The sequence below is a fragment of the Eretmochelys imbricata genome, chromosome 7 (genome assembly GCF_965152235.1).
Source record: "Eretmochelys imbricata isolate rEreImb1 chromosome 7, rEreImb1.hap1, whole genome shotgun sequence".
In the NCBI taxonomy this organism is placed as follows: Eukaryota; Metazoa; Chordata; order Testudines; family Cheloniidae; genus Eretmochelys; species Eretmochelys imbricata.
In genome coordinates this window covers 34,139,125-34,160,228 of record NC_135578.1, presented here as the reverse complement: position 1 = coordinate 34,160,228, position 21,104 = coordinate 34,139,125, and the positions used below count along the sequence as shown (strand labels likewise).

General features: G+C 42.0%; 1 long non-coding RNA gene across 1 annotated transcript in view; it reads right to left on the bottom strand.

The window, feature by feature from the left end:
• The window catches only part of LOC144267610 (uncharacterized), a 58,830-nt gene that overhangs the window by 13,428 nt on the left and 24,298 nt on the right, over positions 1-21,104 (bottom strand). The window contains exons 3-4 of the long non-coding RNA XR_013346641.1: positions 14,129-14,196; positions 13,311-13,477 (exon numbers count right to left, since the gene is read on the bottom strand). This is a non-coding gene — a long non-coding RNA (uncharacterized LOC144267610). The remainder of the gene's footprint in view (positions 1-13,310; positions 13,478-14,128; positions 14,197-21,104) is intronic.

The following is a 21,104-nucleotide window of genomic DNA, read 5'->3' as shown; positions in this document are numbered from 1 at the left end:
CCATTTCCACAATCATTACCAAAGAACTAGCATGTTTGGATCCCTACTGCTTCCATCCCCTTTCTCCTTCAAGGCAGCACTCCATCCAGCTGTTATCTACTCCCCCATCCCCCTGTTCTTGGACCTTAACCCAGGCCTTACCCTCTTACTCTCATCATTATAATCTCAGTTTAACTAACGCTGAGGTTTCTTGCCTGCGATTTACTAACCAATCCACCTGTTCCTGTAACCTCATCCCTTCCTACCTACTCATCTCTCACCCACACTGTCTCCTTTATTCACTCTTTTAAACCTCTCTTCTGACACCTTCTCTGAAGTTGAGAGACAGCTGTGGGTAGCCTATATACCTTACTAAAAACTATGTATTGCAACATGGCCAGCCATCGCCAGACCCACTTTATTTGTAAGTTGTACCCCTTTCTGCAAAGAAGTCTGTTAGTCTTACTAGAGGGTGAGCAATTCAGGGCATGGACTGTTCTTTCCTTTGTGCTTGTACAGCACCTACCACATTGGTGACAACCAGTAAAATAAAATCATTCTTCTTGGGTTCCAGGGACACAGTTGCTGGGATCCAAACAATTGTAGCTTTCCATCTGCCAGGCCCTCACTTCCACTGCTGCAGTTGTTCCATCTCTCCTCTCCATTTAGACATCCTGCTCCTTGATTTTTCCCTATACCGTTAAACCACAGCATTCTGAACAAGACAGATATTGCTACTACAGTCTGTCTGTTACTTCCTTTCCTTCAGGGCTGCTGAGCCAAACACCATAATCTGATTATTTGGCTGATGAGACACTAAGCAAACAGCCAAATACTTCTCCACACCAACCAGCCTGAAAGGGAATATTCTTTTACATAAACTGAGACCCACAATATTTAAATGGGATGGAAGTTTCATAAGTGGGCTTTTAATCACCCCTGAAAAGAAGAGCCAGAAAGGCAAATTACAGGACTTTACAGAAGTAGGGTGAATTTATAAAGAGTTGTCAAATTCAACAGAAAGAGGGGGTAGGAAATCTTGTTTTACAGCTTCTCTTCAAATATTTCACTTTTCCCATTAAAATAAAAGGCTTGTGAAAGGACTTTTCACAAGAGAAAACTGGAAGTGGAGCATTTGTTAGGACAAAAAGCATTTCCATAGATATGAAAATTTTGTTCTTACTGGACAAATTGGCCCAAGGCAAAAAGGAAAGCAAAACAGAATTTAGAAAACAGATCTTGTGCAAAACTGTGAAATTCTAAGGAGCTGTGGAGAGTATTAATTACCATGAAATGTAGAAAATGAAATCTAGCCATTTACATGAAGTTTCTCACTTCCTCATGCTTTTCAAATATCTGATGCCATTTCTGAGTTTTCAAATTGAAAATGGGTATGTTACTTCTGAAGCATCCTAACTGCAGCAGGCTCCTGCCTTTCAAAGAACCTTTGTCCTCATGAAAAATACTCCAACAAAGGAATTTAGCATTACACAAAAATGTTTGCATAGGAAGTATTGCAAGGGGAAACAGTGTAGTTTGGCACAGGTTTTTAAACATATGATCTTCCTAAGATACCATTGTCTCAGCCAATATAGAAACACCCTCAAAACAGAGATTTCCTCCAAACTAAACAGCTATGGCCTTGCTGTTGGAGGATGAAATTAGATAGTCTTTATGACGTCCCATAAATTCCTTTAGCTCTTACCAAGATGTTATATCTTCCCCATGTCTGAGCAGCAAGAATTTTTTTGATCTATGCTATTTAACAGAGTGATTAATTAAATTTATGTTCTACGATCAAGAATGTAGGTCTCACAAGTGACTAATGATTTTGAGTGCCCAACTTCAGACACTTTAAAGAAGACTGACTGTCTGAGGGCAGGTACCCAGCAGTTCTGAAAATCTGACTCCAGGGGGTCTCTCAAGTTGGACAATTTAAAGTTGTGACCCCCCCCCAAAAAAATCACTACTCACTTTTTTGAAAATTTAGGCTGAACTTATTGTTGTGCGTTTCTATACTTCCCATCTCTGCAATATTATTCTAAGCACACTTACCATAAGTTCCCCCACTGCTAATAACTATCAGCCTCTAGACACCCAACAGGATCCCCTCCACTGCTAAGCTCAAAATTAGGCAGGTGTCCAAATATGGATTTAGGAACCTAACTGTCAGATGCCAGTGTCTGTAGCATAGTCAGTTTGTAGGATATTTTATTTGGTTTAAATGGCTACCATCCCCCTGAGCCCATTACTAAATGGAATTCACTACAAATCTAAATCCTTTTACAGAACAGGAATCAAAATACCCTGATCATCAAGCCAAGTAAGAGATTTACCATTTATGAGTGTTGAGTTGAGTTATCCAGGGCTAAGGTAGCAATTACTCAACTATGGGGAAATTTCATCCTTCGATCCCCTTCTATGATACTTTTTCTTAACTGAAGAGCAGGGCCCCCATCATGTGATGCACTGTACAAACAGAGTACTAGACAGTCCCTGGCCCGAACAGCTTACCATCCAAATAATGTATGTTTATCTCCTGCCACTTGACCCTTGAAGTTAATTATCATTTGTCATCACTAACTCACAGAATGGTGCTAAGTGCTCTAAGAAGAACTGCATCTTCTATTTAAATAATTAACAGTATTAACTTGAATATTCTGAGAGTACCACCAATCTCAGCCTTCCCAGGGGTCTTTAAATCTATTAGACAACCTCATACTCACTAAAATGAACAAGATTCTCTACCACATTCCTCTCCAGTTCAAAGTGGGCCAGATCCTTAGCTGGTGTAAACTGGCATAGCTCCATTGAAGACAATAGAATTACACCAATTTACAAAATTGAGGATCTGGCCCATATCTTGCTGCTCTTTTTGGTGGGGGACAGATGGTGGGGGCCGAAGATAAAGTTGACCTCCTTGACAACTTTCTAGCCTGCAAATGATCATCTAGGGTGGCTAGAATCATTTGAAGTAATGCAGTAAATATGCTTGTGGGAGAAGTCATAACACACCAAGGAAGCAACACAGTTTGAAAAGACAAAATGGCTACGTGAGTGTCCACCGAAGACTATCCATTACATCATCATCACAGGAAAGATTTTAACCAGCACCTAAGGAGATGCTAGAGAACTTGGTTCATCAATGAGTTGAAACTAGAACAGAGGTGGGTAAAATACAGCCTGCAGGCCACATCCAGCCCCTGAGTTCCCGACTGGGGAGCCTAGCCCTCAACCCCTCCCCTGCTGTTCTCCCTCCCTTGCAGCCTCAGCGCTGCCAGCGTTTTGGCCCACCGCTCCTGCCGGGCAGCGCGGCATGGTAAGGGGGCAGGAAGTTCCGGGGGGCAGTCAGGGGAAGGGGGGGCGGTTTGGATAAGCATGGGAGTCCGAGGGGGCCTGTCGGGGGCGGGGGGTGTGGATAGGGGTTGGGGCAGTCAGGGGACAGGGAGAAGGGGCAGTTGGATAGGGGGTGGGGTCCTGGGGGGCGGTTAGGGGTGGGGGTCCCAGGAGGGGGCGGTTGGATGGGTCAGAGGTTCTGAGGAGGGCAATCAGGGGACAGGAAGTGGGAGGGGGGCAGAGAGGGGGTGGGGGCCAGGCTGTTTGGGGAGACACAACCTTCCCTACCCAGCCCTCCATATAGTTTTGCAACCCCGATGTGGCTCTCAAGCCAAAAAGTTTGTCTACCCCTCAGCTAGAAGGTTGGCACTTGGGACTTTTCTTTACTAGGGAAATACACACATCTAAGTGAGTGACAACAATGAGCTGTGATTCAGCCTTCCACATGGCAAAAAGAAAAATTTGTCCAAGCCTCCATTTGAATTTTTTAAATTTATTTGGCTCCTCCAAATGTTTTCCACATGCCTGTGTACAACATACCCTTGGAAGGTTTCAATTTATTCATTAACATAGCGCGCACTCTGGCATCCCCATACAAATCTGCCGCAAAGCTCGTCAAGCCAGTGGCCAGGATACTAAGCTATACTTATAGATCAGACATGAGGGCACATGAGGCCCCAGTGAACATTAAGACCAGGTTTCCTTGCACCTCTGCCCCCAAGTTATTAGAAAGCATACCTACTATGAATCAACCTTCCATTGAGGGATCGCTGAAAGTTGGGGTCATCTGTCACAGGTATCCAGATCATTAAAGGTATTTAGGCACCTAACTCCCATTGAAGTCAATGGGCGTATCACAGGGTCCTCTCACTGCAGTGGCACCTCCTGCTGGCCATCCTGGGAATTAGCTCTCCCAGTCTTGTACTCCCCCTTCAGTGGTGTCTTCCCCCATTCTGTCTTACTGTGCAGCCCCTCTCACTCCAGTAACTACAGTCTCCTCTTCGTGGCTTGGCCCTCTGGCCAGGTCACTTGAGTCCTCCCCTTCCAGGGAATTCAGTCTTTCCAGACCCACTGGCTAGCTGGCTGGCTGGCATCTTCAACATCCTTGCCCCTTCCCAGTGGTTGGTAGGGGATTCCAGCCCAGGTACCCTATAACAAGCAGCCAAGGTCTCTGTGTCATCTTCTCTCTTATTGCTGTTTCCCTGGGCTTCTTCCTACCCATCTGGCTTCTCCCCTTTTCTGGGTTTGCCAGCTTACTAACTCCCTCCATTCAGGGAATGACTGCAACCTACTTCCCTGCAGCCAGCCACTTGGCTTTATAGGCCCTGCCTGTTGTTGCACAGGTGGGCCTGCTTGCAATCACTCAGTTCTCTGCTCCCTGGCTCCTCCTTCAGGTGCAGCCTAGGCAGTTACTCAGCCTACCCAGCCACCTTAACCACGCTCAGTCCAGAGTGGGGTGGACACTCCATCATAGGGAGATAAGCACCTAAATACCTCTGACAATCTGGGCCAGGGTCCACAGGTGCTTGAGGGCTGGTGATGCAATGCAATGAGCATATACATGCATTTGAAGCTCATAAGCTCATATTTATTATTAATGGGAGGCAGGGACATTCCACGGACATTGATAGTGAAATATGCTCCTTATCCTGCAGACACATATTTTAATGGAAATACATATTGCAGAGAATGGCTTGAAAGTTTTAGCTGTAAGAAAAGAAAGTAACACTCACCTGCAACTGACAAATGATATTATTTAATCAAGACTGCATTGTTTATTGTGCAGTTACTTATCAATTAGAGTCTAGCTTTTCCAGGCAGTAGGCAGCATTCCTTCCTGCAGACTATTTTTGTGGGGCCTAGGAAGCCAAAAAATCCATTCAATTACCTTTAAATGCAGTTACAAGGCAATAACAGTGGGCCTGCCTTGTAAGTTGCTATAATTCTTTTAATTGCTAGGCTCTCCGGGCCTGCTGAGCCTGAGGACCACAATAACGATCTGCACAATGTAATTAATTAGGATGATGGAGGAGATGTCATGCTCTAATGTGGTGACATTCTACAGGCTTGTTACTGCTGCTGCTTTAGAATAAATACTGACCAATAGGTGATCCACCTGGTAGATTATTTCTTCTTGAATTATCCTTGACCAAAACAAGTACTGGAAATCTTTCTTACAAGGCATCTGAACTCTTCTCCCACAATCTCTATTCTCTCCAAACTTTTTCCCCACTAAAAAACGTTACAGCTTTGTAAAGGTCATTGCATACACGTCTCAAAACGTAAAACTGCTTTTGATTCTTCGCTACACATGCGCAATGTAATATGAAATGCCACTGACACCTGTGGACACTTATTTAACGTCCTGGAAAGAACAGAGTCTGGAAGGTGACATTTGAATAGTAGAGTGGACCTTTCAGAATCAATTCCCCCTAGCACAAAAAAAGTGCCTTTTGGCAGAATTAGACAACAAACAAGAGAGCAAAGTATCTCCATCTTTTTTAACCTGGGAGTGATGGCATGGTCTCACTTCACCTCCTACAGTTGTAGTACACTTTGAAACCAGGCCATGGTGGGGCCTCTGCCCTGCCATATGGCCTTGGGGAAAAACTGCAGAGAGAAACCAGCCAGTAGGACCAGCCGCCAAAGCAGACAAAACAGGGCTCTGGACATTCAAAGGACTCTCTACAGTTTTAATAACAATAGCAGCGAAGCCGCAGCAGCCTGGACAGCGTCTCTGGCTAGCCACTCCAGTATGCACACAGACAGGGCCGGCTCCAGGCCCCAGTGTTCCAAGCAGGTGCTTGGGGCGGCATTTGGAAAGGGGCGGCAGTTCCTCTGGCCACCGCGGCAATTCAGCGGCAGCTTCTCTGTTCCGCCCGCCTTTGCCAGCCGCAAATCGGCAGCAGCTTCTTCCTTTTGCCGTCCGCAGCAGCAGTTTTTTTCACTGCTTGGGGCGGCAAAAAATGTAGAGCCAGCCCTGCACACAGGTTTCTGGGCAGGGAGGTAGCCTGTGCCACCACCCCTGCTACCCTGACGACACTGCTATTGTTATTTGAGCTAGACCAGAGCTGTCTCTGGTACACCTACACCAGGAGCAATCACGTCTCCTGATTGCAGTGTAGACATACCCGGTCTCCATCTCAGCATCACTCCACACCTGCCCCTCTTACCCTCTACCCTGTCCTCTTCATGCCCCATCCCTTCAATGTCTCCTCTCCCTTCACTTCCCCTCCTCCTCCCCCCACACACAATTTGCTTATCCCTTCCTCACTAAACCCCACCCTAAAAAATCATGGAACTAATATACACGGCATCCCATTGGTCACTCAGTATGTGTTTTACCCCTGCTCCCTGCCCTGTGTCTGACCTGTCTATTTAGACTGTAAGATCTTCAGGGCAGGGACTGTTACTCTGTGTTTGCATGGTGCCTAGCACAGTGAGGCCCCACTTTTGGTTTGCTCTCAAGCACTGCCATAATAAACATGATTAATAAATAATAGTAAAGTTGTATTCTCACTCATAATAGGAAGCAGCTGGAGCAAGATGGACCCCTCTTCTGTCCCTGCTCCTGATTAGAGCAGCTGCAGCAAATCAAAAGCAGGGATTCCTCATTCCCACTGAGCAATGGCAATTTTTCTCCTCTTCCCATCTCACCTCTGTTCAAACAGCACAGAAGAAAAAAAGCACTTAATACATATCTGGTAGATGGAATGCAGCATTGTATACTGCATTCCAAGGGAAGAAGCGTTAAACTTCACTGTGAGTGAAATGGATTTTCACAGTTAGAGAATTCAAAGTCCACAGACGTGAACTGAAGAAATTCTGGACTTTCACTCCTTTTCAACATATTAGAATTAAGGTCACTAATAGTGGGTTCCACTACATACACAACAGAGATAAGGAAGTACCTAAAACACTGTGGCTTTATGCAGAGGCATCTATTAGAAAATGGAACAGCCTCACTATCTAAGAGGATGATCTCCTTGATTATAGGAGGGAACATCCATGTAACGTTATAATTAGATATAATACCGCCTTAGGCTGTGAGTGAGCTTGGCGGCTCTCAAAAGCAGGGTTTAACTGTACTTGGATGGTTAAAACCCAGTGTTCTTTAAAAAGTAGTTTGAGATTCAGTAGGTGGCACTCTTCCTCTCAGAGTCAGTGCTGACTCCATTGCATAGCGGTATGGGGTACTCTGCTTTTGGAGAGGCTGTCTTCTTTCAAATGAAAAATACAAGAGCTAAAGGCAGGCCTGTTGGCCCCAGGCTTCTCTCCAAATACCGATGTAACTACATTCTGCCTATAAGAGTTCCCCGTGCAGTTTCAGATAGGTAGAGTATTCTTCCCTCCCTAAACTGATGTAACAGTATTCTGTGCTGTTAAGAGATTGTACTGTTAAACCCAGATGTGGCTGCATTTGGAAAAGATAGCTAAAGTTTTCAGATGTAGGTGTCTAAAGTGAGGTACTAAATGAAATTACCTTGTTTTCATAGATGCTGTGCACCCATAACTCCCATAGAAGTCAAAGGAAACCACAAATGGTCAGGACCTTGGCAGATTTTTTTTGTTGTTTTTTGTTTTCACCTAACTTGTGGCACTTTCATTTGACAATTGGGGACTTATACAGTTAATTTTTATGGCTGCCCTGGAGCGGGTGGTGGGTCATTGAAATAACAATGCAAATTGGTTGGCAAATTGATTTGTGGTCAAAGTTTAAATAATGAAGTTATTTCACATATAACTACAAGGCTCTTGCTTTGTCTCATTGTGCTGACAGTACAAGAATATTAAACATTAGTTATCCACGGCATAGCCAGAGTATTCATAAACACCACAAGCAAGGAAACAGTTTTCCTATGCACTCGTTTTTAATGATCACTTTGTATTCCCAGACATTTCACCCTGACAAATGAGTTACGTTAGCAGGACACAGTCTCTCATTGTGATTATTGCTATGCATAGGCCTTTGCTGTGCTTTATCTGAGAGGCTCTTGCAGCATGAGTCCCTACAAACTGTATAGAGAAGCATAGAACAACAATGCTGCTTCTATCAGTGCTGTTTCCAAAGAGGGTTCTTTTTTCAGTACACACAATCCTCTCCATACAAATATTCAAACACAAAACCACACTTGTACTGTGGACAAAAAAATTAAAATTAAGTCAGAGTTAGACAGCGACTTACATTTTTGCAAATGGACATTTCATACCAGCAGGTCACTATAACAGTGGGAAATTTCTGACCAAAAAATTCCTTAAGTGCATACTTAAGGAAACGCACTGTGTACGTGGGGGTAACAGATTCCTAAGTGGCTAGCCCACATCTCTCAAACGTCTAAACAGAAGAAGACTGCCTGAGCGTCCGAGGGCACAGCAGTTTGAATCCCACACGAACCTCCCTTTCGTGAGATGGACCCCATCTCCTGGAGGTAACAGGGATTGAACCAAGAGCTCTGCAACTTGAGCTAAAGGATTAAGTGCTATAATTGGCAGCTGTAACTGATCCCCAATTGTGTATCAGGGATGCGTAACATAGATGTAATCCCAGTGCCCATGTGTGTCGCCTTTTGTGTTTATTTTTCAAACAAATTCTAGCCAAATGAGCTTAGTGGCAAGAACACTTGCTGAAAAAGCAAACAAAGCAACATTCCAGAATATTTATAGAAAGCAAATTTCAGAAATGTAATTGTAAATATTTGCTTCAGAAATCTGATTCTAGGAGTTACGATGCTCAATTTAGGGAACAGAAACTTACCAACAGCCCTGTGTCTCCCTCCTTTTTCGGTTATTGAATACTTGCAACCAGACATCTCCAAAAATTATTCAGCAAATAATTTCAAATAAACACAATTAGAGAAAATTGCTGTCTATTCTTGGACAGAGGCAACGTTTGCTGTGAATTTTTCACCCACCTCTATTTACCTATCACCCCAGAGATATTTGGAGGTAATTAATGTTTGTAATGTGTTTTACAGTTCTCAGGTAAGCATTGCTATACTGTTACCGTGTAAAGCATTAATATTTAACTATTTTATACTAGTACAAAATCTCACATACCCTGAAACTGTAATGCCCCTTTGATACTGAGGTTATTCTTCTGAATCTCTTCTTTCCGTATCTAGTGACACAAGGTAATAGGCCTGATTTTTAAAATGGTTCTAAGCTGGCATTTTCACATTCACAATCAATTGCAAGCATAAAACTGAGTGAAAAACTGGAGGCTGCATTTCTCAAGTCAGTCCCTGTATTTCATTGAGTAATTTTTCTTGCAAATGTGCAGTTATAAAGTAGAATGTAAATAGACTCCTCCTAAAGAAAACAAACTATTGAACATTGTGTCAGGAAGTAAGGTAACGCTAAGTATTTCTAAAGTTTAGGACATTTCTTCAAAAGAAAATTGCTTTTAGAGTTTATGGAATCTTTTCGGAGAACCAGCTCTAGGCACCAGCAAAGCAAGCACGTGCTTGGGGAGGCATAATTCCAGGGGAGACATTCCGGCCACCCTTTTTTTTTTTTTTTTGGCTTGAAATTTTTTGCTTGGGGTGGCAAAAAACCTAGAGCCAGCCATGGTCTGCTGTCAAGTAAAGGTAACAAAAACTCGTATGTAACCCTACTTGAGGGGTGGGAAGAGAAAGCTTTCTACAAGTACGTCTCCACATAATTACACTATTTAAATTGGGGGTATTCAGCACCTTTCAAACGCTTAGTGCTAAATGCTATCTGGAAATCGGCTTTAAAAAGGTGAGGTTACAGTAAGTTATCCTATTCTAGCTTTCAAAATTAACTCAAGTAGATGACAGCACTGAAAATATTACTACAATCTAAACAGACATTTCTAATATTTTGTGTTTGATTGCAAAACAAACTCAGTTGGTGATAACAGGATATGAAATGTCATTTCAAGTATGTTTTAGTAGCAAATGTGCAACAACATCTACCTCTAAAGGTAAGCCACCCCACACACTCTGCTGTAGTCAGATCTGCAGCTGGTGTTGGCAACCCAGTTCCTGTCCAAGTGGAGGAAACTGATCACTCTGGTTGTCAAAGAGAAATGGTTACATTTTGCAGAATAAACTGATGCTCCCAGCAGACATGCAGCTCTACAAAAACAAATATAATTAAGAGACTGAAATAGCTTTCTGCCAAATTTGGGTGTAACAAAAAAAACCAAAAAAAAAAAAAAAAAACCAACCCAGCATTAAGGTGGAAAACACGGATTGCTTTTTTACTCAATTAACTCTAATTAAGCCTCGACTGGATTGTTCTTAGTTTAATAATGGCATTCCTCAAAATTACAGCAATTTACCAGGAACTTTTGACTCTGTATAACTACCTTCTTCTAGAATAGCCATAATTTCTTTTAAAAAATAGATTCTCTTCAGATGGGAAACCTGCCTCTGATCCAGCAACTTCATGGCCCAGCGCAATGGAAGGTGTCAGTTTTGTCTTGATTTTTGGTTAATGCCATATACCATGGCTGAACAAGAAATGCTATGGTAATATGACTTGGCAAATCATCCAGACTTAGAAAAATATATCTGGCTACTCCTTTTAATCCAGGTGGTTCTTTGTTATTGGCCTATTAGTATTGATTTAGTAACAGATAGTGGGATTCATGAAAACTGTTCCAATTGTAGAAGTAGGGCCTTCTATTTGGCTGAGATACTCTGGTGTTCATTACTTGCTGCAGAACATCTAAATGGAGCTTATTTGCTGTACATTACTGAAGGAGACTGAATTTTAAAAAGCAGGGCACAGCATCTTTCTTGGACATCCTGTTGCTCAAGCATCTGATGTCAGCATTGATTAGAACTCAGCATCACACTGGCATTCAGGCCCTGCCACATCATGCATTCAGATCACCACCATCAGCACAACAAAGACATTTAATGTCTCGTTCCCAGTGGGACAGTCCCAGATTTCCATTCTCAGCCTTGTGTCCTGCTGTAGTACTGTGGCACAGGAGAGAGAAAGGCCCACATTTACAGTATTATTGTTAGTAATTGCATCAAAGTTTTGGCAGTCTCCTCAGTGACCTGGTTCTCATTCCAGCACTGCAGAAGAACCTGCCAAACACTCTTACCTTCACCTATGAGCAGGGAAGGAAAGAGGCAGAAGCAGTTTATTTTTTAATTCATGGCCCATAAGCACCAAGAATCCCTGGAGAGCAGTCACAGCAAGCATTTAATAGGGCTTCACAGATCACTTCATTGTGTTCAAATGTAGCTAGGGAGATTAAAAAGAGAAGCAGGCAACTATCAATTCATTCCCCCCAAAAAGTGACAACCCAGTACCAATAAGCAGAGAGTCTTCCCATTAGTGTCCAAGGCCTATGATATTTAATGGCTTAATCTGTTTACAAGGCCACTCAGTTGTCAGGACTCTCAGCCCCCTTACTGTCACCCCTTTTTGACCCGAGTGGCTAGTCAAAGTTTGGGGCCCCAGGAAAGTTCCAGCTGGGAGCAGAAATTGATGATAGAGTCTGGTATTTTCTTCAATGCAATCTTGTTTATTTGCAAGGGATATAAAAGGTCCTGCTTCTCTGAATGCAGGAGGAACCAGAAACAAAGGAATAGTTGCTTAGCTTACAGCTCCAAGCGTTTTTAGCCAATATAAGACCCAAAAGCTCTCTCTCTCTCTCACACACACAAACACCCACTTTTTCCAGAGATCCATAGGCCAGGTCTACACTACAAACGTACACTGGTAGAACTACCTTGCTCAGGGGTGTGAAAAATCCACACCTCGAGTGACATAACTATCCCGACTAAAACCCTGGTGTAGACAGTACTATGTCCATGGGAGAGTTTCCCCTGTCAATGTAGCTACCACCTCTCATGGAGGTGGACTAACTACACAGATGCAAGAAGCCCTCCCGTTGGCGTAGTAGTGTCTTCACGCTGCAGCGCTGTATGTGTAGACAAGCCCATACTCCGTGCTCATAGGCTATTGCTCGACTTTTAGCTTTTTGCCTCTGACTCTCTGACCTTCTGTGTCTTTTAACCCAGCTTGACTTTTTTCACACATAAGCCTACATGGGCAGTCAAATCCTCTGCCTTCACGGTTCTAGTTTCTGGGCGGATTAGTAGGCCTTGTTTTAGGTGTGGCCTCTTAATTGTCTCACAACTATCCGAACTGAAGAACATGTTCACACATCAGTTTTAACTCAACCTATAACAAGGTTTAACCCAGCTCACAACATTATTTATTTGGCAGATAATCATGTATCACAATCTCTTCAAGGCCAGATTAATGAAAATGACCCAGGGCCTAAGCGTGTGGAAGGAGGCACCTCAGCTTCCAAAATCATCACCTAACAGTGCCCCAAACACGGGCTGTTCAGCAGTGACATTAGGGGAGTGATTTTCAAGAGAAGCTAATTGATTTTTAGGAGCACAGAAGTCCCATTGAAAATTCAACCTAGAACCCCACCCAATTTCTACAGCCACAGGGCAATAATATATATGGCCCAAATTCCCTTTACATGCTGGACAATGATAAAAAGGTAAAATCTCTATATTAGTCAAACCAGGTAAGGATGCTGAATATTGAAAGCCAGTTAAAGGAGGCATCAGCAGAACAGTAGAAAGCTAAGGGTTTGCCACAGTTACAACCCTGGGAATGCCAGCAGCAGCTATGCTAATCACACTTCCACTTGAAAAGAGTACAGTTCCCCACCCCCTCGCTGTAGCACAAAACTTAACATGCAGATGTATGCCATTTCTCAGAGTAATTTTAAAAAGGGCATGCCTACACTTAAAATGCTACAGTGACAGCTGTGCTACTGTGGCGTTTTAAGTGTAGACAATCCCTAAGAATGACAGAAGGGATTCTCTTGGTATAAATAATACAGCTCCCCAAAAGGTGGTAGCATGGTCAACAGAAGAATTCTTTGGGTCAACCGAGCGCTGTCTATCCGGGGGCTTAAAGTGGCTTAACTACACCACTCAGAGCTGTAGATTTTTCACACCCCTGACCAAACTAGTTAGACCAACCTGATTTTCTAGTGTAGACCAGGCTAAATTCAAAATCCTTCTTCCAACTGTCCAGACTCCGCTCTTTTCTCATCTCTCCTCTCCACAATTCCAGATCGGTGCACTTTATACAGGATCAGAGCTCCTAGGCATGCTCCCTCTTCATATCTTTCCAGTTGGTGGCTGAGCTAAAGAAAACACACCATGGCAAATATCAAGCCTCGGTCACCATAGTTAAGGACTCCAGCAACTGTTGGAAACCACAACTGTAGATACACATCATTGTGAAGAACACCACAGAAGGAAAACCAGGATATTCACTATAAGTAACAAATGCAACAGGACACCAATTTCCAAAGTAAACTGCGTAGGCGTGATCTTGGGAATTATAGACTGATAAATGTTAGGGAGTGCAGCCTAATGGATAGAGCACTCAGATAGGACTGGGGAGACCTGTGTTCCATTCCCAGCTTGGCCACTGGCTTGCTAAGTAGCCAAGTCACTTCCCCGCTCTGTGCCTCTGTTTCCCCACCTGTGCATTGGAGATAATTATACTGACCTCCTTTGTAAAAAGCTTAGAGCTCTACTGATGAAAAGTGCTATATAAGAAATAGGATTATTATTATTTCATTACTAGATTAATTAGCAATTCAGACAATTTAATAGAGTTCTAAAACACCCAGATCAATTTGGGAGGATAAAAGCACAGCTTCTTCAAAGGAAAAACATACTTCTCTAATCTACTAGAATTCTGAGCATGTCAACAGAGTAGGGGATAAAGGAACCCCAGTAGACAAAAGTAGTTAAACTTTCATGAAAACTTTGACAAAGTCACTCACAAGAGATCATGGAGTAAAATCCGTTGAGCAGTCCTAGGGTGTGACAAAGTGCTGTCATGGATTAGAAACTGGATAAAAACAAAAGTACAAATGAACAGTCAGTTTTCAATATAACAAAAAGGTAACACTGAGGTATTCCAAGAATCCATGCTAGGTCCTGTGCTTAACAGATTTATCAGTGACCTGGACAACGGACAGAACAGTGAGGTGGCAACATTTGTCGAGAATGCAGAAATATTAGGTTAGTTTTAGGTTAGTCAAGGTTAGTCAATATTTAGGTTAGGTTAGTCAATATTTAGGTTAGGTTTAGGTTAGTCAAGACTGGGCACGGGACTCCAGAAAGACCTGTCAAAACTTAAACGCTGAAAAATGCAAGGTAACAAACATTGGAGAAATAATTTGACCACCACCCAAGCACTGCTGGGTTCTATCTTAATTGTAAATCATCCAGGTAAAAGATCTGAGCGTCACAGCTGAACAACTTGCAGTGACAGTCAAAAAGCAAACGAAGTGTTATGACGTTTAAAGACTGGGTTAGGGAGTTACACTGAAAATATTATAATGCCATTATATAAATCAGTGGTACACCCTCATCTGGAGCACTGTGTCCAAGTCTGGTCACCACAATCTTATGAGATATATAAGAAATAGAGGCGGGGGGGTCAGAGACAGAAAAAGAAAAGAACTGTTAGCATGGAAAGATTTCTGTGTGAGGAGAGAACAGGATTCTTTAATTTAAAAATGAAATAAAGCAAGAGGGGGCATGATATGGATATATAACATAATGCAGAGCATAGAAAAGATATTGGACATTCCTATTTACCCTCTCATTATAATACAAAAACAAGAGGAGCATTCACAGAAATCGGAAGCCAACAAGTGTAAAACTGATAGGACTTTTTTTGTTCAGCCTACATTTTTATTAACTTGTGGAACTCATTGCCACAAGGCATCATTAAGGTCAAGAGCCTAACAGGTTTCAGAAAAGAATCATATATTTATATGGATGTTTAGAGACAGGACACTAGATCAGATGCCCTACCAGTACACTGCTAGCTTTGCTCTAGGAGCGTATTAACAGATGCAGGTACAGGGGACAAGCACACTGCACAAACCCAGATCTTAAATGATGTATGTCTTTACAGAGTATTGAATGCACTTTTTATAGAATGAGGCTTTCAGTAATATTTCAAAAGGGCTTAAATGACTTAGGATGCTTAAACCTATTTTCAAAAGTGACCTAGGACCCTAAACGACCTAGCAAAATGCTGGTTGTGCAACTGAGACCTATTCCACATACTCCATTCCCTTCTCTAGTGCTGTTTACAAGTGAAGAGAGAGAAGAGGAAGTGACTGACTCCACGGAGCACTGCTTAACTCCAGACTGGAGTGCAGATAAGCTGCATCAAGCTTAGGGTGATATCAGTAGAAACTCATTAAGATGTTCACCTTATTTCAGCAGGAAATACGCATTTAAAGAAAGGACAAAGCTAGATAGTTTACGTATCACCAATAGTGCACCAGGCTAACAGCCACGTGCATTTGGAAGGGGGGGGGGGTGTCAGCCCATAGGACACTTTGAATTGACTATGTTTTTTAAATCATTGTTGCTGATTGGACTCCACCCCAAAGACACACATTTCCTTACCGTACAGGTAAGCAAAAAGCACTGTGTCAGTATTGCCCCTTACTGACCTGTATATAGCTTCAGTTCAAATACAGCTGTAGCATTCGTTCAGTATTTGCAAAGACAAAAATTCATGCTTCCATCAAAATTCTGTTGCATGCCATAACTATCACGATCACACACCCCAACTGCTGGTCCCTCCCCATGTTATCAGGGTATCCATTTGGTGTGGTTTATTTTAATGCTAATTTTTAAATAGAAAATAAATTTGCACATCACACCGTGAAATCAGTTGACCCTGTCCAGATTTAGGAGAACATTTTGTGCATGCTACTTTCAAGCTGGTATTTTTGGCTGTTTATTAGAACCCTGATCACTTCTTGCTCCCAGACCTTTTTGCTTGTTGGGGGAGTGACATGCCTGGGATAAGACTCTCTCTGTATCATTTTGCCACTATTTTTACAAAGCAAAGCATGAACTCAGAAACCAAACATTTTGATTGGGTGCCTGCCATGAGCAGAGCAGCAATAAGGAATGCAACTCAGTTGAAATGCATGGACTAGCAGCTTTATTTTAGCTCTTCAAAAGATTCTCCAGAAGCCTTTGCGATTCCAAGAGGACCTCTCTCAGGCACTCAAATAATCAGCGAACTTTGTGCAGTTTTAGGACGCTAGAATTACCCAAGGAGACGCGGGCATTGCAGGATTTTGATCTTTTAGGATGATGGTCAAAAATAGTGTGATTCTGAAATGGAGTACTACAAAAACAAGGCCTAGAAAATAGACTGCTGCCGTTAGTTTACTTAATTAGTTTATACACTCAAACGATGAATAAAAACAGCGCTGCAACTGTGATGGCTTTAGTTGTAAGCCTGCAACCATGACAACAGTAAAGTATTACTGAATCACCATGACAAGGAACCAGAGACTATTGCTGCTGCTACATAAAAGCCAGCTTGAGCCAATCAAAAATTGTGCACAAATGGGGGCGGGAGGACCACTACAATTGTTTTACTTTATTTTTATGCAACACAAAAAATTGGGCATTTAAATATTTTTGTTTTGCATCGTTGTGCAGAGCTCTCATGACCATGTCGTTTTTCTTTGATCGCTATTGACCATAATTGCGTGATGAGAACAAAATCTTGTAATGACAGGATAATTACATAACTATTTAGACAGACAGACAGAAAAGAGGGACCTGAAAATGGACAGAGCAAGGAAGGCAACTCCTGGTGTGACTAGCACAGAATCTGCAGAAGGCTTCGTTACTGTGTAATAATGACGGACAGTGATTGGTGGCCTGTATAACAGCAATACTTTTCAATCCTAGCTTTAGGACATCTTCACAGAAATAGAGCTTTCATGGTAACAGATAAGAATTTTGGTGTCACTTGGGTAATTCACTTGTTAGGGCTCTGCACTCCACAGCTCATTGTTCTGATGCCATTTTTCTCCATAACATCAAAACTGCAGCTACCAGCAAGTCCAGATTGGAGCCAGCCCAGGATTCCCTTAGTGGTGTTGAGCTGGCATAGCAGCTCTGTGCCACCCAGCCCTCCTAATGCCGTGAGGGTATGGCCAGAGTGCTGCTGTGCTCCAGCAATTCCCAGTTAGTATATCATGGTCCCAGCCAGTACTACCAGCTCCAGGACTGAGGGCCACAAAAGACCCCTTCCCAAGCAGTACCCAGGGTATAGTGGGCTTAGCTGAAGATTCACCCCTAGGATTTTTACTTCGACTAAATCTAAGTACAGTAAGAGTTCATTCCAGTCCCGGTATAGCATACTCAAAACATATAGACATTAGTATACAATTTCAATCTGTTACAGCACTTTCATATTCTCATAACATCTAGGCCTGTATGGGCCTGACCACAGTGCATTAATACAAAGAAAACAACAACATAATGACACGGATGTGCCCGAGAAGCAAATCTTCAGCATCACAATATACTGTGTGCTTTAGTCAGACATGTTCTCAGGATGCCTTGTGAGTAATATTTTAAATAGAAAAGCAAGCTTGTTCTTTTTCCAGTCATAAGGGTCTCTCCATCCAGTTGGTATTTCACTCATTCTTTTAAGGTGAGCTCCTCTAATATTTATCTTCAGAAAGCAAAGTTTACTCACAAATAATTGTTGTCTCTCCCCCATCAGTAAGGAAACAGTCATAACAAGTCAGCTGTCATGTGTTATATGACATATACATTGTTATGCTGGGAGTTGGGTGAAACCTCAGAAAAGCTGGTGGGAGTAATAACTACCCTTCATTCAGGATAAATGTAAGAAGCATTTCAGTGCCTTTTGGTGTAAAATAGTTGTAACAATAGGTATCATCACCCAACACATGGGCCACATGCAAGATTGGTGGAGCTATGTGGGCGAAGAAGCATCACTGCCGGTTGAATGCAAACACTGAAGGCTTGGTAGTATTCTGATGGTGGGGTGTGTGTCTCAGAGCAGAAGCAGCCAGAAACACTACAAAAGCAGACAGAGAAGGCAGCAGAAAGCTATGAACAGCCAGAGACGCACTTGTAAGGAGAAAGAGCTGAGAGAGAGCTGTAACAGTTTTAGGCTAACCTGTATTTCCCACTCCATGGTCCATCGAAGGCACCCACTTAAAGGATTCCAACTCCCAGCTGTCACCTCTCTTGGGCAGAGGCCCAATGATTTTAAGGCTACATAGCTCCCTGGATTATACTGCAATATTCCCAGCAAGTCAGTCTGCATAAAAAGGCCAGGCCCTGTGCTTTGCTTTCTCTCTGAGGGCTATGACCAGTGCACTTGCCGGCAGTTACAACTTACCACACAGCTCTTTCTAAGCAAGCACATCTTCAGGTACAAGTATTATAGAGAAAATCTATCAAAAACAATAAATGCACCTATACGCATGCTCACAGCTTACCAGAGGTCACCAGCAGTCTTATGGGGCCCCATTAGGCCAAAACCTTTCCAACCCTTCCACAAGGAGGTCCTATCTGTTTGCTGGATCAGGAAGAAAGCCCCGAATCAGTTTAAGCCCCGGCTATTTATCCCAAAGTCCTTTGTGTCTGTTAGTCTCTGGAGAATCCAGTCTGAACCAGAATACATGAACCTCCCCAGGAGATGCTACTTCTCTGGAGGTGTTATAACCTGAGTGATTTGCTACAAACATCCCCTACTGTTTTTACTTCTTGGAGTAGCTGTGGTAACCCTCCCCCAGTGGAGTGCATATAATTCCTGTTTTTACAATGACACAAACCATTCATATACTTCATGTAACATGGTCTTCCAAAGATATTGCAGGGAGCTGTTTGGGCAGAGTGCTGGCTGGAAAGAAGCTTGGAATACTAAACAAGGAAACTGTTTCCAATTGCTTGCTTCCTACTGTGTTCAGGGAAAAAGGACTTTGGGTAAATTCTTTGTAAAGAAACAGGATTGTAGCAAATAAATATCTGAGTACCATTAATTTCTCCTCCTAACAAGAACAACCCACAAGACCCTGAATATTGGCTAACCACTGGTCTAAAAGGGGTTATAGTGATCTCTCAGAAGTGACACTGTTTTAAAGAAACTATGGAAAATGAAGTCCTTGGATCTGAGATGGTCCTGTCTTGGAAAAAAAAGCAGCAAAGATTATTGTACTATCTGTAATTCACTGGAGTGTGAACTGCCCTGTGAGCCCCCCCCCACACACACCCATGCTTTCCCTTGCTCCCACTCTCCAACAATGTCTGTAAAGGTCTAAATTGGAGGATTATGAAGCCTGACTAATTGCCAAAGCATGTTGCAAGGTTCTCTGGTGCTTAGGTGTGAATAGCTAGACTAGGGTTTTACTTTGTGGAAACAGAAAGCTGTTTTTAGGATGGCAGAATGCCTGAGTGAGTAAGTAATGAACTGCGAGCCAGGATGTTCCTTAGTTTTTTGGTGAGAATCTGACTCATGTTTTTGACCTTGGGCAGTTAACTAAAGCATGTGGAAGTTATCTTAGTTCAAACTAATAGGCTAAAAACAGAGCCTCACTGAAAAACAGATGCTGTGAACAATTTTCCCGGGTAAATATATGACAAATTACAGTACTATTATGAAGTGGTGCAACAGAAACCAGTTTGGATGGTACCGTGGGACACCGCAGTCAACCACTGCAGTTGTTCTGTATTTTCCCCCCATCCCCACTCTCTTCCCATGTTTCCAAATGTACTAGAAATCAAGTATTACTTCCTGTGAATTGTTCCTGATGGAGTTTGACAATACATAGGAAATCTTTTAATCACATCTTTTTTCCAGAGTGGGTTCATCTGATCTTTAATAGTTGATTGGACAAGAGCTCTTTTAAAAAAATACTATGTATTTCTATGAATAAGCTGTTTTATGATTAGTTATTTTGATTTTAAAATTTCAGGGCATATTGCATCCGATGAAATGAGCTGTAGCTCACAAAAGCTTATGCTCAAATAAATTGGTTAGTCTCTAAGGTGCCACAAGTACTCCTTTTTTTCTTGAATTCCTAGAAAGTGGACCCATTCCAATTGGTACAATAAGATATTTTACAAAGACATCAACATCACTAGGGATGTGTAAACCTTCCAAGGTATGTTTTGGATTCACAGAGTTATTTGGAGTTCACAAATCCCTGAACCATAGAACTTAGAAACAGGTTGGATTTGATTTAAATCAATTTGATTTAAATCATTATTTAAATCACTAGTCAAAAAAACTATTTAATAATGGATTTCCACATAAAAGTGCATTCTTGTTGGTTGCTAGAACCTTAAAATATATTCTTCACAACTCAGAGATAGAGGTAGGTTTCATTTTTAGAAGGTACACACTATAAGTTTTTTAAGTGATTTATTTTGAAAAAACTTTTCAGATTAGTTTTACAGCTATATCAGAAAATGAATGACTGCCTGTTTGGTTATTTCCTTTACCAAAGGTAATTGAAGCAGATATTTATGAAGTCATTGGAAGGTGACCTATCTCCAATTCAACGGGTTAATCATTAATATTTGGAAGATTTTCTTGCCAGGCTGTATTAGGAGGAGAACATCACCAGACAGACATTTAAATTGTTTTATTTAACTAAAACAAAAACGTTACGAATTCTGGATTTTTTTCTTCAACAGCAAACATATTTTAACAAAACAAGCATATTCATTTTTGAATTTAGTTAAACATTCAAGTTTGTAAAATCAGGTTTGTTTGTTAAAATAGTTTCACACTTAAATGAAATATTAAAATAATTAAAATCAACTAGGTCAGCCACGTCAACATGAGAAACTTAAAATATTGGCTTCTGCAGCTAACTCAGTCGTCTTCACCTTCATTTTCCTGTTTGTTCATCATCTGGAAAAGAAAAAACAAGCTTTCCT